The sequence below is a fragment of the Vipera ursinii genome, assembly GCF_947247035.1.
Source record: "Vipera ursinii genome assembly, chromosome: 6".
Taxonomy (NCBI): domain Eukaryota; kingdom Metazoa; phylum Chordata; class Lepidosauria; order Squamata; family Viperidae; genus Vipera; species Vipera ursinii.
This window is the reverse complement of record NC_139515.1, coordinates 77,202,269-77,218,991: the sequence shown is the minus strand read 5'-3', so window position 1 is coordinate 77,218,991 and position 16,723 is coordinate 77,202,269. Positions and strand designations below refer to the sequence as shown.

The 16,723-nt window shown below is 40.9% G+C and overlaps 1 protein-coding gene across 1 annotated transcript in view; it reads right to left on the bottom strand.

Annotated features, from left to right (window-relative positions):
- CALD1 (caldesmon 1) overlaps positions 1–8,908 on the bottom strand; it is a 223,128-nt gene extending 214,220 nt beyond the window's left edge. Inside the window, exon 1 of the mRNA XM_083365290.1 lies at positions 8,737–8,908. The gene's annotated coding sequence lies outside the window, so the exon portion shown is untranslated. The remainder of the gene's footprint in view (positions 1–8,736) is intronic.
- Between the last annotated feature and the right edge of the window lie 7,815 nt (positions 8,909–16,723).

Genomic DNA, 16,723 nt, shown 5'->3' with positions numbered 1-16,723 from the left:
GCCTTCATATAACACGCACACCTTGGCTGATTCAGACAAGACGTCAGCTTCAGTCCTTTGGCTAAGTCTTCCAATTACCACCTGGGTCTCTCTGCTCCATTACCAGATGCCATTTAGTTGCATCATTTCTCTGGTTGCAAATTTTGCGCTGCTTTTGTTTTTATCTTCTGCACAGTCTAATTCAAGAAGTCCATTTTTCTCGAAAGTGACTTTCCTGAGCAATTCCCCAGTGTCGGCTATAGAACAATTATTGCTTTTAAATCTTACATCATCTCCTTTCTCTGTAATGTATTTTACTAAGAGCAGAACTGACTCCACGTAGAATGCATCTTTAATTATTAAACCGAACACCTCTCCTTTGCGTAATGCACAACAGAGCCTCCCATATTTTTTTTCCATTTGTCAAAACTGCAGATTCCTGCTCACTCAATGAAATGACCTCTTTCTCTTTAATGAAATTAGAAATTGGGGAAGAAACAAATCAGATGTTATCTGGTGATCTATTTCTCACATTCATTGCCATACAGGTAGTCCTTGACAATTGTTCATTTAGCGACTGTTTGAAGTTACAACCACATTGAAAAAAGTGAGCTGTGACCTTTTTTCACACTTACGGCCATTGCAGCTTCCCCATGCACATGATCAAAATTCGTATGCTTGGCAACCAGTTCATGTTTATGACGGATGCAGTGTCCCAGGGTCACGTGATTACCTTTTGTGATCTGCTGACAAGCCAAGTCAGTGGAGAAGCCACATTCACTTCACAACCGTGTTACTAACTTAACAGCTGCAGTGATTCACTTAACAACTGTGGCAAGAAAGGTCGTAAAATGGGGCAGAATTCACTTAACAAATGTCTCACTTAGCAACAGAAATTTTGGCCACAATTGTGCTCATAGGTCGAAGACTACCTGTATTTCCTTTCTGCCTTCTACATAGCACTAACATGAGCTGTCACTTTTCGGATGCAGTTTTTATTTATTTTGTCTTCCTCTCCAGGGCCAATTTACAAATGAACCAAGCCACTGCAAATGAAACATTCACTTTCTTTTCTCCTGGCCTTACAAGCAGACTCTTGACTGGGAGCTACCTCTGATTTTTGAGACTAATATGTGAGCCTATGAAATAAGGTAAAAGGAAGTGACTTCAGATCAGCATTCTCCTCAAAAAAGCGCAAACAAAAGGATAGGTAAACTTGTCTACCTCTATATTGCTGCTTGCAGAAATGAATACATTCAGACCTGCAGCACTTTTTCTATCTCCGTCATCCAGGACTATCATCATGATAGATTACTCATAGATAAATGTTAGTATGTCTCGCTTAGCAGGCATTTGTGGTGACGCAGTGGTTAGAATGCAGTATTGCAGGCTAACTCTGCTCACTGCCAGGCATTTGATCCTCACTGGCTCGAGGTTGACTCAGCTTTCCATCCTTCCGAGGTAGGTAAAAGAGGACCCAGATTGTTGGGGGCAATATGCTGACACTGTAAACCACTTAGAGAGGGCTGTGAAGCACTATGAAGCAGTATATAAGTGCTACTGCTGTTCAAGTGTAGTAATACTTCATACAAATATCTTAGATACATAAACATCGAAAATCTCCATTCCACCACAAGTGGGCTCCTCAACATTGAAAAGTATTCTAAATCGCCATCAACAGCAAACTTTCTCAGAAAATCATCAGCATTTTCCAAAATAAACAAATAAATAAACGCTTAGCTTCTGAATAAGGTTAATACTTTAAATGTACATGATCCTGGATTTTTTTTAACATCAGATATTAATATTTCTTCTTGCCAGCATTCCTCATCTAACTTTTTCATTGACTTGATATACTCAACCAGCTGACACTTTTAAAAAAAATCACTGACCTGCCATTTCTCTCACATATACACTTTTTATTCATTTCTTTTGATGATTTTAATATAATAGATTAATACACATAGTAAGTGGAAATACAACTGTGATGGTTGATTTTTTTTGTTTATTTATTTACTTATCAATCAATCAAATTTCTATACCACCCATTTCAGCTAAGTGACTCTGTGCATTTACAACAAACGGTTGTATTGTCTTTGGGAAAGTGGGGTCAATATGTCTTCAAACCACCATGCTGAAGTCACCACATCATAGTTAATGTGTTGGATACAGGCTGGGAAGATTTAGATTCCAGTTCCCTTCTAACCGTGGCAGTTCTTGGGTGATTTTGGATTACTTCATAGTTGTCATTATGAGAATAAAATGAGGAACACACCCATATATGCCACCTTTTACACCTGGAGTGAGTTTGAAATTTAATAGTTGATAGATAACTATTTTGTGCCATATCCATGCCACACGGGATATGGTCAAAAAAGTGAACAGATGGCAACTACACATAAAAACCAGAATGGACCTTACAGCATAGCAGCTATCCAGATTTTCTTAACTCCACCTGGGGACACCTCTGCCCTGCCATCTGTCCCAATTCTTCTTAATTCTCTTGATTTTTTTTAGTGCACCATCATAACTATCCCACTCGAATCAGCTATACATTTCTGTTTCCCTCTCATAACAGCCTTTGAGCTTTTCCCCCTAAAAAATCAGCGTCAATTTCCCATCGTCCTGTGCGCTCCCACAGGGAGGGCCTCCTCAGGGTACCGCCGGTCAAGGATTGCCGACGGGCGATCCCCAGGGGGAGGGCGTTCTCTGTGGGTGTGCCTGCCCTATGGAATCAACTGCCAACGGAACTCCGGACTGCCCCCGACCTTCGTTCATTTCGCCGGGACCTAAAAACCTGGCTCTTTGAGCTATCTGGTCTGGACTGAGGGGTTTAATGTTTTTAAATTGTGATTTTAATTTTTGCGGCTAGACTTAATTTAATTTTATTTTAATTTTACATTGGATTGTTTTTAAATTTTGCCTTGTAAACCACCCTGAGTCCTTTGGGAATAGGGCGGTATATAAACCGAATAAATAAATAAATAAATAAAATCTCCCATTCGTGGACCCAGATCATCATCTAAGATGTTTACTTTTCCAAATAAAAGAGCATACTTCAGTAATGGATGGTAGGAATAACCATGTGGAGTTGGAAGAAGAGATGGAATTTGAGTCCAGAGTAGTAATGTAATTTGAGAAAGCATCTCAGGCTTAACCCTCTCTACTTGTCTTCAAGGTAAAGGGAGGGGGGAGGCAAACTGAGACTTGCAAAACTCTGTTACCGTAACCTTATAACAAAAGTAGTATCAGAATTCATAACTTTGGTTTCTTAGACTGGTCTACCTCAAAGGGTTGAGAACTTCTAAGGATCTCCTGGTGTAGAATTGTTTGTTCTCCAATGCATTTTATGCCCTTTTATTTTTCTCGGTAGATTATGAGGTTGGCCTCATAAAACATTGCTTCCCTTTTTGACTTTTGCAAAATAATTCTCAATACATTTGGTGGACAGTTAAGGATTACATGCCCAATAGGACTTTTTTCTCCCTATTTAAGGACATACAACAAATGAACGTGTGAATGGCCAAGGCACTTATTGTTTTTAATTCTGTCATATCTCTCCAAGGACTCTCTCTTTATTTATTATTTGCATGAGCCAAGCAGAGAAATATGTAGTGAAAGTTTCCACTGAGCAAAATCTTTTCCAAGTAGGGTACTTTCCCACTGCTTTCCTAGTTCCAGCTGCTGAGATCATAAATATTAGACTCATCAGTAGGTTGATTGCAAATATTCAGCAAATTTCTTCTCCAAAGACACATCCATCTTTCTAAATTAAAGTTTTTGCCAAAGTTTTGGGTGTGTTGCATGTGGTCCATTTTTGTTGGTTACTTTAAGTCAGTGTTTCTCAAACCTGGCTGCTTGAAGATGTATGGACTTCAACTCCCAGAATTCCTCAGCCAGCTTTTTGAATTGAAGTCCACACATCTTCAAGTAACCAAGATTAAGAAACATTGCTTTAAGTCAGGGGTGTCAAACTCATGGCGTCACGTGACATGTCATGACGTATCGTGACTTTTTCCCCATTGCCGGAGCTGCAGTGAGCATGGTTTCGGCATGACACATCCGGTCCACGGGCCGGCAGTTTGACACCCCTGCTTTTAGTCATCAACTTGTCTTCAATTTCTGCTTTTCACAGAAGCACCGTGAAGTGTACAAGTGTGATGACGATCAGGAAATGCTTCAGGATCCATCCTATTTGAGCTTTTGACTGGCTCTACAGGAGTGTTATAGCCCATCAACGTGTCAGTTGGCTTACTCTTAGAATACATGATGCATACTCCAACTTAACTTTCTTTCATCTCCTATTTCTCCCCTGTCTGAGATATGCGTAATTTCAATTCGTGTGACAAATACAGTGCTGCACTATCACAGGTCTATGGAACAGCAGTTTGATTTTTGGAAAATCACCAGCTTCACACATGAAAAGAGTTCCAATATACTGTAGGTCCTGCCCATGTAACATCTTACTCGTGTTTCATAATAGCCTACTGTTTATCTCCTTTTTCTTGTCCACCAATAAAATTAAGGGTAAATAGATGTGTCTACTCTTTTCACTCTGTTCTGTATCAAAATTAATCTGTAAATTTAAAAAGTAGTCTACGATATATAAATATGTGAAATGTGTGTTTCAATAAATATTTAAGTACAATTTTCCCCTCAAAACGCTTATTTAAGAAATCTAGATATCTTCATCAAGTTTAGAAATCAGGGAAATCTACTGGATACCTCGATGCTAGGCTGCCTGCTAAGAGGCAGCTGAAATTTGTAAGGATGTTTCAAATAACATTAATGAAATCTCATCAAATGAATACATGCATCAGGCAAGAATTCCCCCCTCCTTTAAGTGGGGGGCAGGCTAAATTTTAGAAGATTGGATTGGACTTTCTAGCTACATTTTTTTCTTCTTCTAATATTTAAAACATTGCATGATGCACAGGACTATGGATTTCTTTGCTGAGGCACTGTGAATCCTTATGCAAGCCAACAGGAGCACCTGCTAAGGGCTTTCTCTGCTACAGATATTTCTGCTAAAAACTTGAGCCCCACAGTAAAAACTTGAGCCCCACCAGCGCGCTCCGAAGGGCAACTGAGGTGATCGTGTGTTGAATATTCCACAGTGATAAGACTTGAACTAGAATCAGATCACTGAATCCAAGGGTCAAGTGAACAAGCTTCCAGGTGGAAAGGCATAATATAACCTCAGCTGCACACTCAACTGTAGAATTGAAGCACTTGTAAAACTACAATTACATTTCGGTTTTGAGCTTTTTGAGAGCTGTCTAATATCTTCATTCTAATGAGATGGATTTAGAGTATATTTTGAATAGCATAGTTTTGCATATAGTTAAAAGTTTTGAAAGTACAGTCAACTGGGATAAATAGATGTCATGCTTTCTGTTTCTCTAAACTGGCAGGTGGAATCTGAAAGAAGCATCACAAATTCAGCCCAATCCTTTCCACTCCATTTCCACTTCAAATTACAACGGTAGTGGAAAAAAGTGACTTAGGACCATTTTTCACAGTTATGACCTTTGCAGCATCCCCCATGATCATATGATCCAAAATCAGATGCTTGGCAACGGATTCACATTTATGATGGTTGCAGTATCCAAAGGTCATGAGAGCAACTTTTGCCACCTCCTGACAAGCAAAGTCAATGGGGAAGCCAGATTCACGTAACAACCGAGTTACTAAATTATCAACAATGATTCACTTAACGACTGAGGCAAGAAAGGTCATAAAATGGGACAAAACTCACTTAATAACAGAAATTTTGGGCTCAGTGGTGGTTGTAAGTTGAGGACTACCTGTAGACATGGCCCAAGCAAAACTTGTTTTCCTGGAAACAGCAAATGCAGAAGGGCAAGGTTGGGAATATCATTCAGAACAGGGTTGCATTGGTGGCTATAAAAGCGTTAACCCTTTTCTCCAGGCCAATGTCTAAAGTCACCCATTCTCAAATCTGAGTTAAAGGCAGCTATTGGCAGCTATTAACATTAAGAAAACCAAGATCATGGCATCCGGCCCTCTCAATTCCTGGCAAATAGATGGGAAAGAAATGGAGGTAGTGACAGATTTTATTTTCCTGGGCTTCGAGATCACTGCAGATGGGAACTGTAGCCAAGAAATTAAAAGATGCTTGCTCCTCGGGAGGAAAGCAATGGCAAATCTAGACAGCACAGTAAAAAGCAGAGATATCACCCTGTCAACAAAAGTGCGTATAGTCAAGGCTATGGTCTTCCCAGTTGCAATGTATGGCAGTGAAAGTTGGACCATAAGAAAGGCTGAGCACCAAAAAATGGAGGCCTTTGAACTATGGTGCTGGAGAAGACTCCTGCGAGTCCCTTGGACTGCAAGGCGATCAAACTGGTCAGTTCTAGAGGAGATCAAGCCTGACTGCTCTTTAGAAGGCCAGATCCTGAAGTTGAAACTCAAATAATTTGACCACCTAATGAGAAGGAAGGACTCCTGGAGAAAAGCCTCGTGCTGGGAAAGGTTGAGGGCAAGAGAAGAAGGAGACGACAGAGAATGAGGTGGCTGGATGGAGTCACTGAAGCAGTAAGCATGAGCCTAAATGGACTCCAGAAGATGGTAGAGGACAGGAAGGCCTGGAGGAACGTTGTCCATCAGGTCGTGATGGGTCGGACACAACTTTGAACTAACAACAAATTGGCAATAAACCAAGAACTGAGTCAGAGAGTTCAAGCCAAGGGATGCTGAGAAAAAGCACAACCAAGTTGGGAAAACCATTTTGCTCATGAGCTCAAACAGCAAACTTTTTAGAGCCCTTCCTAACCAGGATGAACCAGTTGCCAGCATGGATAGATGAGGCCAGGCCAGAATCTGAGAACATTCCCAACCATTCCAAACTGTAATTCCAATAGCTGATACTACGTATAAGGAGGAGGAAGAGACAGTGGTTACACCCCATGGTTCTGAGCTTCCTCCTCTTCAGACCAGTTGCTAGTAACCTGTACGTGATCTCCCACGTTACAGCTACTTTGTGCCCCCAATTCTTGGGGAGTGGGCCTATCTCCATCACAGCTGCCTAAAGTCGTGAGGATCGATGCTTCTCCAGTATTATCATATAAGATCACAATTGTGTATATATTTGCCATTTTTTTCCTAACCCGATGATAATGAAGATGCCTTCCCTTTCAAAACCATCCCTTGAAGCAGAACACCAAGGAAAAGTGAATGGAATTGAGCAAAATAAAAATCTGTTTTAGCTTCAAAGCACCCATACCTTGGCCACCCCAGAACTTGATACGTGAAGGACACCACATTCTAGCCCTGACAATTGTTTTCTTTGGAATAATTTCTAAAGCCATTTCTCTTTCATCAAACTAAATGAGAAGTGATGGGGGGGGAAAAGAATTTCTTGTCTGATCCTAGATTTAATCATCTTTCCATATCGTACCTATGAGATTGCATGCTTGATAGGGAATTTCTTCCATAATGATCACTCCTGAATAATACCAAGGTCATCAAACACATCTCTCAGCCTAATCGTTATTTTTAAGGTACTTTATGCACTTAAAATACCTAAAACTTCAATTTTAGTAAAGCCTTCAGAGAAAGAACTTGGTGTAGTCCAACAAACAATTCTTCCGTCTCTCAAATTGCAAAGGCTTTTGCGTAGAAATTCCTGGTAGATTTATTTTTTTTTTTTTGCCATATTGTTTTTATGACTAAAACAAAAAGAAGCAGGAGAGTTTCTAGGAAATATTTTGCTCAAGAGTCCATCAAATACAGCAATGATCGAACAAGGAAAAGGAACCGCTTTCCTCTCTTATTTAAACTGTCCTTCTATTGCTTTTCCCTTTTTTTATGCGCATCATGATCAGCCCGGACAAACTCTGTCCTGTGTAAAATTATCAATGCTCTCTGCTCTGTTAAATTCTCTGAGCATGGCAAAAATGCTCCAATTTTTTATTTTTTAAAAAAATCTGCTCTCTCTCTCTCTTTCCGGAATGAAAAGCTGCCTCACCCACATACAAACACGACTGTCCAATCACTCATGGACAGTTTCTTGTATGAACTAGAAAGGGTCCCTCATTAGAACCGTCTTGGCTGTGGGGAGCAAGGGTAGAAATTAGAAACAGATGGACTCTATTGTCAACAAAACCCCACCACCACCACCATCTCCTTTTCTAATGAAAGGCAGCCTGGACAAGACATGTATTTCAACAAGATATCAAATCCTTAATCTTAACCAGAATTTGCCCGATTTGGGTCTGTTGCTATGTAGGGGTTTTTTTGTTTGTTTTTTGGAATCTGATTTTGGCATCTCTTTCTCCCCCACCCCCCACCCCACCCCACCAATTCTCCTGCTTAAAGAAAATCCCAAAAGGGAGAAATACAAAGCTCAATTGCACACCTTTCGCGTCAAGGCTGAGCAGCAGGCAAGGCACAATTTTTCAAAGGGGAAAAAAGGGGAAGGCTGAACTGCAGCGCCAGATGTGCAATTAAAGGGCCCATCGGCGGAATCAAAGGCTGCCACCTCTCTCCCCGTGCACGAGAGAAAGGTGCGTGGGAAAAATCTGTCTGGGTGACTGCATGCGTGCCCGTACTTCACATTAATGTGAGATAGAATGTTAACCGAAAGTCACCGGATTAGTTCAGCAAAACCTCCATCCTTGTTGGTTCCCCCTGACACCACATCAAAACTCCTCTGCAAACAGTCCACGGTGGAATTGCAAAAGGGAAGGACTCCCTATCCTCTTGCTTTCGATGAGAGCGTATTTAAGCCCTTACCTCTGTAGCAAAGCCCAACTCTCTGGTCAGCGTAGGGAAGGCAGCCGTGGCCGTCCAGATGAGAGCACAACTGTACAAGTGAGGCTCTCTGACTGTCTCTAAACCCCACAAGCCCAGTTCACGAAATTGCACTCTCTCCTTGGCCCCTCCCAAAAGTTAGTGCTAAGTGAATACATATCCCTGATGTTTAGAATTGGCAACCAGTGGCCAGCATTGTCCTCAATTTATTCTAAAAAGCAGCCAATGCCTTGGCTGCAGCCAAAGGTGGGGTCAGCCAACCTAAGAGATGCCTGTCATTCTCCAGGCACATTCAGGAAGCTGGTCATAAAAAAAAAACAACCCAAGACCTAAAAACCCCTGAAAATTCATACAGGCTGCCAAAATTGTCTTGTTCCATGCACTTTTTTGGTTATCCTTCACAGGGCCTCTGAAAGTAAATCCTCTGTCAAGAACAATCATAAGAAATGTTAATCTTGGAGAAAGAGGCTCTCTTCTTAAACACAAATGGAGGTGCTCAAAAAAAATTGAAATACATTTAAAGAGAGAGAGAGAGAGAGAGAGAGAGAGAGAGAGAGAGAGAGAGAGAGAGAGAGAGAGAGAGAGAGAGAGAGAGAGAGAGAGAGAATGGATCCACGTATTTACCAATACTTTCATTCTGGAGAGAATGCAGGGGAATAACAACATCAAGCAAGCCATTTGCCACAAACAAAATAGAAACGACAGTATATTTTGGAAATGAATACCAGATGTTTTTAAAGAATGTCCTTTATCATTCAGAATTGGCTGGGAACAAAAGGGGAGAGGACGGTGCAAAAGATGGCGAAGCTGACTCTGAAAACATTCTGGGTAGGGAACAAGATTTTCTATTTGCTTGTGCAACTTTAAACATTCTCCTCCCCCCCCTCCAAAAAATACCCTCTTGGTTGTTTCTCATGGCATATACACTTTTAGAAAACATATCCTTGATTATAACATATTTAGACATATTATGAGGACTATCTATCTGTCCATCTATCTACAAAATAACAAACTTGGAAAGGACCTTAGAGGTCTTCTACCAAACCCCCTCCTCAAGCAGGAGGTCTTATACCATTTCACACAAATGGCCGTCCAATCTCTTCTTAAAAACCTCATGATGGAGCACCCACAACTTCCAGAGTCAAGCCATTACACCAGGGGTCCTCAAACCTGGCCCTTTTATGACTTGTGGACTCCAACTCCCAGAATTCCTCAGCCAGGCACGCTGGCTGAGGAATTCTGGGAGTTGAAGTCCACAAGTCATAAAAGGGCCAACTTTGAAGACCCCTGTTCTGATCCAACTCCCTGCTCAAGCAGGAAACCCTATCCCATTTGCATCCCTCATAAATCCATGCCAGTTGCTAAGCTACCAAGTGACCATAAGGATGCTGCAGAGAATTAATGGTCCAATTTTACCCAGTAAAACAGAGGTCTTCAAACTTGGCAACTTTAAGACTTGTGGACTTCAATTCCCAGAATTCCTCAGCCAGGCATGCTAGCTGAGGAATTCTGGGAGTTGAAGTCCACAAGTCATAAAAGGGCCAAGTTTGGAGACCCCCTACATTACACAGATTAATTGTTCTCACTGTCAGGGAATTTCTCCTTCATTCTAGGTTGGCTCTCTCTTTAATGATGTTCCACCTGTTATTTCTTCTCTACTGTCGGGTGATTTGGAGAATAAGACAATTCTTTTTATTCCTTTTTATGCTCAGCTGAGCAAGGGCCATAGTCCAGGACATTTGTATAAAGTTATGTGCCTTCCACTCTAAATACCTGGATCTGCAGCCAGGTAAAGGAAGATGGGAAGGAGATACAGAGGGAGAAAAACACGCAGCTCTTCCACGTGACCGAACTAAGTGCTGTTAGCCAGTGCAAAACTTCCAGCCCCCTATTCTGCAGAACAAGGACTTTATGCATGCAGAAGAGAGGCTGGGAGGGAGGGACAATAGCTCTTTGGGGGGGTTGTCGGTTCTCCAATCACAAAGCATGATTATTCCAAGAGATCCAAGAACAATCATCTCAATCATCCAGGTCATAGTTCTCCCAAAGGTGCTTTTTTGCAATAGGAAACTGGACTTCCTTGTTTGTTTTTTCTTTGAAAACAATTCACTTCTGATCCAAGAAGCTTCTTCAGAACTTTAGGACCACAAAACCAGAAGAATGATATCTGCTGCTTTTCATTTTATTCTCTTGCCATCCAAGGCAAGACCCAGGGCTACTGTCTAATGGCAGGGCTCTAATCTCAAAGAAATAACACTCCTTGAGGTTAGAGAATTGGTCGCAAAGGTCTGCCAGCCACCCAAAAACCTACTTCCTCCATACAGATGGGGGGGTCTCTGGAAATACTCTTCTCTCTACAACATGGGGAAGACAGCGGAAGCAAGTCTGCAACTCCTGCGCTGAAGCTCTGGTCTACTTTGCCATGGACATGCCAACTGCAGGGCTGAAATGAGGCTGAGGGCATCAGAAATGAGAGAAGAAGAAAATGGGGGAATCAGGGAAATGAGGTGGGGGGGGTGAAAAATGAAGTTAGAGGGGAGGGAGGGAGGGAGAGGGAGAGAGGGAGATTAGGCAATCTGATTTGGGCTGGAAAGCATTCACACTGTGGACCAAACATCCAAAAAGACAACCCCAGCCAAAAAGACAGAAGAAAGAAATGATACATGTTATCATCATGCTATTTTTGAAAGCCAGAGACACATTAAGCCAACGCAACATACAAATATACAATATCTTCACAAAATTGAGCAAGGGAGGCATCGGGCTTCTGTTCTCTTTGTGGAGATAACAATCCAGGCAAAGTAGTTTGCGACTGCCATCATACCTTTGACTTTGGGGATGTAATCTCTGTTCATCTCATGGATTTGCAGAAATGCAGGCGACTGCCGCCTTGAACCTTCCACAATCCTCATTCCTCAGCCACTCCAGCAAGTGTTTGTTGCAGGTGAAACCTTTTCCAAGAGGTGTCCATAACATTTGAACAGATCTTGGTGTGATCATGGATCACAGACACTCACCAGCATTTGGACGAAATGTGTAGCTGCTAGAAATATAACTAGAGACTTTACATTTGGCTGGGGGGTGGGGGGAACTTGACACATAACTCTATTTTAGTTGGAAGCTAGACAGCTCTAGGTGAGTCTTTAACCCAATCTGTCGGTGTTTCCTCAATGAAATGCAAAAGTTAGAGGTAGGATCGGAGAGCCAAGACTGACAAATGATCGTATGAAAAATGAATTCTTGTGAAAAATAACAAGTAGTCCTCGGCTTATGACCACAATGGAGCCCAAAATTTCTGTTGCTAAGCGAGACAGTTAAGTGAATTTTGCCCCATTTTACAACTTTCCTTACCAGAATTACTGCAGTTGTTAAGTTAGTAACACAGTTGTTAAGTGAATCTGGCTTCCCCATTGATCATGTGACCCTGGGACATTGCAACCGTCATAAATATGAGTCAGTTGCCAATCATCTGCATTTTGATCACATGATCATGGGGATGCTGCAATGGTCATCAGTGTGAAAAACAGTTAAAAGTCATTTTGTTCAGTGCCGTTGTAATTTCCCAACGGTCACTGGACAAACTGTTGTAAATCGAGGATTAACTTTATCATCCAGCCAGTTTGATGACTTAGAGGTACTTAAATTAGATGGAAGCAAACCATAGTAATTCCATCTTTTCCCAGTCACTTGAGAAACTACCGAAAGATTAACCCTGAATTGGTTGATTGGTTGAAAATCACTCTGCCCGGAACCAGAGGCTAGACAAGGTAGAAATTTTGTCTTTGAGAAATGTATATTGTGAGAGAGATATCTTTATTAAACTGGTTATTAAAAGTTGGTCATATTCACTGAAGTGATAAAACTGGGTCTGTCTGAACCATTTCAAAGCCTGATGCTATTTCAAGAGTTGACAGAGATATAATTTTGCAGCTGTTTTTTTTTTAAAAAAAAATATCCCTGTTGAAATCCTCAGAGGAATGAAGGCAGGACCAACTTACTTTTTTAAAAAAGAAGTACAACCTTTTGGCCAGGAAATGTTGCTCAATTTTGATATTTATAAATTCCCTCCATACTTAGACCGCTAAGCATCAGCAAAGGCTTGGCCAAGGCCCTTCTTTCTGATATTTACTTACTTAGGCCAAGTGAATAATTTTCTTGAGAAAACTTCCATAATGTAATATTTTTTCCCCTTCTTTGCATGGGCAATCTAAAATTAGATGGTCCAGACAGGATTTTATGTTTCACTTTGTTTTTTTATGATTTTTATTACCCTTCTCTAGCTTATTCCTTTGAACGCTCTTAAAGCATGGTCCCCAGAACTCAACGGTATACTTTAGCTCAGGGGTCTCCAAACTTGGCAACTTTAAGACTTGTGGACTTCAATTCCCAGAATTCCCCCACCAGCATAGTTGGCTGAGGAATTCTGGGAGTTGAAGTCCCAGGTCTTAAAGTTAGCAAGTTTGGAGATCCCAGCTTTAGGTGAACCCTCACCAAAGCAGAATAAAGTGGAATTATTTCCTCCAATGATTTGGAAATTGTACTTTGGGAATTCTGAGAGTTGAAGTCCACCTATCTAAATGTAGCCAAGGTTGAGAAATACTGATCTAAATGAAGACTTTTGTACTTGTCAAGTTAACTTGAAGGATTGTATGTCTCCCCAGATCAATTGAATCTCACAGGTTTTGACACATTGGGCTTCTTCAGTTAAACACTGTCAAGACTCTCTCAGGACTCAGGAAATGCATCTCCTCAGTAGCAGCACCTGCTTTCTGGAATGAGGTTCCCTCAAAATTTGGATGGCCCTCATTCTGCTCTGGTTCAGAAGAGCCATGAAGACTTGACTTTTCTGTGGTGGCACGGTGGTTAGAATGCAGTATTGCAGGCTAATTCTGCTGACTACCAGGGGTTCGATCCTCACCGGCTCAAGGTTGACTTAGCCTTCCATCCTTCCAAGGTTGGTAAAATGAGGACCCAGATTGTTGGGGGCAATAGACTGACTGTCTAAACCGCTTAGAGAGGGTTATAAACCTCTATGAAGGGGTATATAAATCTAAGTGCTATTGCTATTGCTGTTGCTATTTTCACCCAGGCTTTTGATGAGGGAGAGTGCCCTTGTCATCTTGTCTCTTTAGTGTATTGATTTGATTGTAATTCCTTTGTTTAGTAGTGAGCTGCTCAGGACCATTGAGAGTTGGGCTATTATTGTTATCTCTATCTCTGAAGCAGAATGTAATCCAACTAATGTCCTGTTTGTTTTCAAGCTGCTATAAGATGTCCCCAAAGTGCTTTTTCCAAAAGGCAAGTGGACTTCCTTGTTTGTTTTTTCTTTTAAAACATTTCTCTTCTCAACCAAGAAGCTTCTTCGGAACTGAAAAAGTCAAGTTGCCTTTTGGAAAAAGCACCTTTGAGACAATCATGAGCTGGATGATTGACAATCCCTATATGCACTCCCATAAGATACCTACCATTTTGTTTCCAACAGAAAGTTGTGAGAAACAGGTGGCATATATTCCTCATCTAATGGGCTTCTTCCCTGCCCACCTACCTTTTTACAGAAGCCAATGGAATAAATCATACATTGTAAACCAAGCCATAAGTAAATGTATTTTCAGCTGTGAACTTTGCCAATGGAATTCACCTGGAAAATGGAGTCTAGCAAACAGAGTGTACATATAGAATTAAATATAATAAACCTTGAGGAGCATAACTATGAATATTCTTTTTTCAACTCTCTTGGTAAATGTGGATTAAATCCAGAGTTATAAATAAGTTTAGTATGACATTTTATTGCGTGTCAGAATTCTTGCTGTCATCACAGTTAAACCCCCTGAAGGAACTTCTAGCAAAGTGTTTCTCAAACTTTCCACACCTGTGGGCTACTAATAAATGCAAGAAAATGTGGAGACCACCCAATTAAACAAACACCCCTCATCTTTCATGCTTTCATCTTCAAAAGTATAGGAGTTCATGTTTTTTTGGCAACTCAGATGATCGTGTGTACCTTCTCACCCCCTCTATTTAAAAAAACAACCTAACTAAAACTAAATTCCATTCCTCAAAGCTGTAATCAAAAATAAAATATGGTAGACATCTGTGAAATACTGGTGGTCTATAGGCCATATTTTGCAAATCACTTATACTTGATTTTTTTAAAGCTCTGAGCAGGCCAAACCACTACTAGCATGGCAATCTTTTTGTTGTGTTGTGGGTTCTGGAGAGCAGGAACGACGCCGAGACGATGAGTACAGCATAGCAGCTCTTTATTAGGTGAAGCGACTATACTGGGGAATAGGGGCTACCTGCGCTTTTTATATACCTGGCCAGCACCTGGCCAGGTACTCAACCAACCAATCGGTTTGAACCTCTGTTTCCCGCCGAAATGCTTCCCGCCAAAACAGTTACAGTTCAACGCCTCCTGGTGGTGACTCTTAGGTGTTGCAATAAAGCTTAATACATAACACTTTTGACATTAATAGTCACATGGTACTTTGGTTATCTGCAAGGTAAAACTAGCTTTAGAATTTCTCTTCTCTTACAACTATTCTGAACTTTTAGTCCCAAGCGTTGTCCATTTTCTTGTGTTTTAGATGAGCTTTCTTTAAAGACATCTTTAAATTATTTGCTTATGTTTAGCCACATTTATTGTATCTATTTATATGGCAATTGTAGAATATTACATTCCAAGAGTATGCTGTGCATGGCAAAAGTTATACATTAACAATAAATTAATTATCCACCTCTGCTGTGACATATTTATCCACAGCGAAGGCTACCAGATCTGGGCTGCAACATCTGGATCTACCACATGTGTATCCATTTATGCCTGCCATTCATTTTAGAACAAAAAAAGCCCTGTATATGTTATAAAAACAGCTGTAAAATGGCTGTTTTTATAACTTATAGTGTAAAACTGTAAGTTCTTTTGGAAGGGTGTTAATAATATATGAACCAGCCAATGAATGTCATTTAACTGATCATCCCTCACTTCCGCTAATTCTTTGTTGATTCCTCAGCTATGAATATCAGCCCACAACTGGACAAAATTCCACTCAACGTAGAAGAATTTACTTCTGAATAAACAGACAGAGGATTTTTATCATTAATTTTCCCTTTTTGTTAAATGCTGTGCTCTTTTAGAAACATTTTGGAATCTGCATGTAAGCAACACAGACGGCTATGGGGAAAAGAGCTCATAAATCTTGCCAGCCCACCTCCGAATGGGCAATTCAAAACAACTCTTTGATTTTTCTTTCCATCGTATCTTATGTCTATATCACTTGGATCAGCCGCACTACTCAATATAGTTAGACTTCACCTCTCCCTCCTGCAGAAATCACCCATTGTTCACTAATTAGTGGAAATGTAGGCATTTCATGAGGTCAACAAAACTCAGCAAAAACCTCAAGGAGGGTGGGATTCAGTACAGTATAAGGGGGGCATATGGCCGGCAAGGTTTTGATTCACATCCTATTTTAGCCACAAAATTCCTTGGTAGATGTTTTATGTATGCAAAGAGAGGCTGACCAATGTGTTTTGCCCCAGGCAAGTTCTCAGCTCTTCCATCTTAACTGCTGAGTAGGGCAGGTCTTGTTGGAGAACCATCAGTCACTGGTGCAAAGGTTAGCAAATCTTGAGAGTCAGAACCAGGCTTAATGGTTTCTAGGTTTTGTCCTGCAAAGGGGGACGAGGGGTGGGCTGGGGAAGAATCCTCATTTATAGGTTCTCCTCGACTTACAACCATAATTGAGGCCAACATTTCTGTTGCTAGGCAAAACAGTGGTTAAGTGAATTTTGCTCCATTTTACAACCTCTCTTGCCACAGTTGTTAAGTGAATCACTGCAGCTACTCAGTTGGTAACACAGTTGTTAAATGAATCTGGCTTCCCCATTGACTGTGCTTGTTAGAAGCTCACAAAAGGTGATCACATGACCCTGGGACACTGCAACCACCGTCAATAGGAATTAGTTG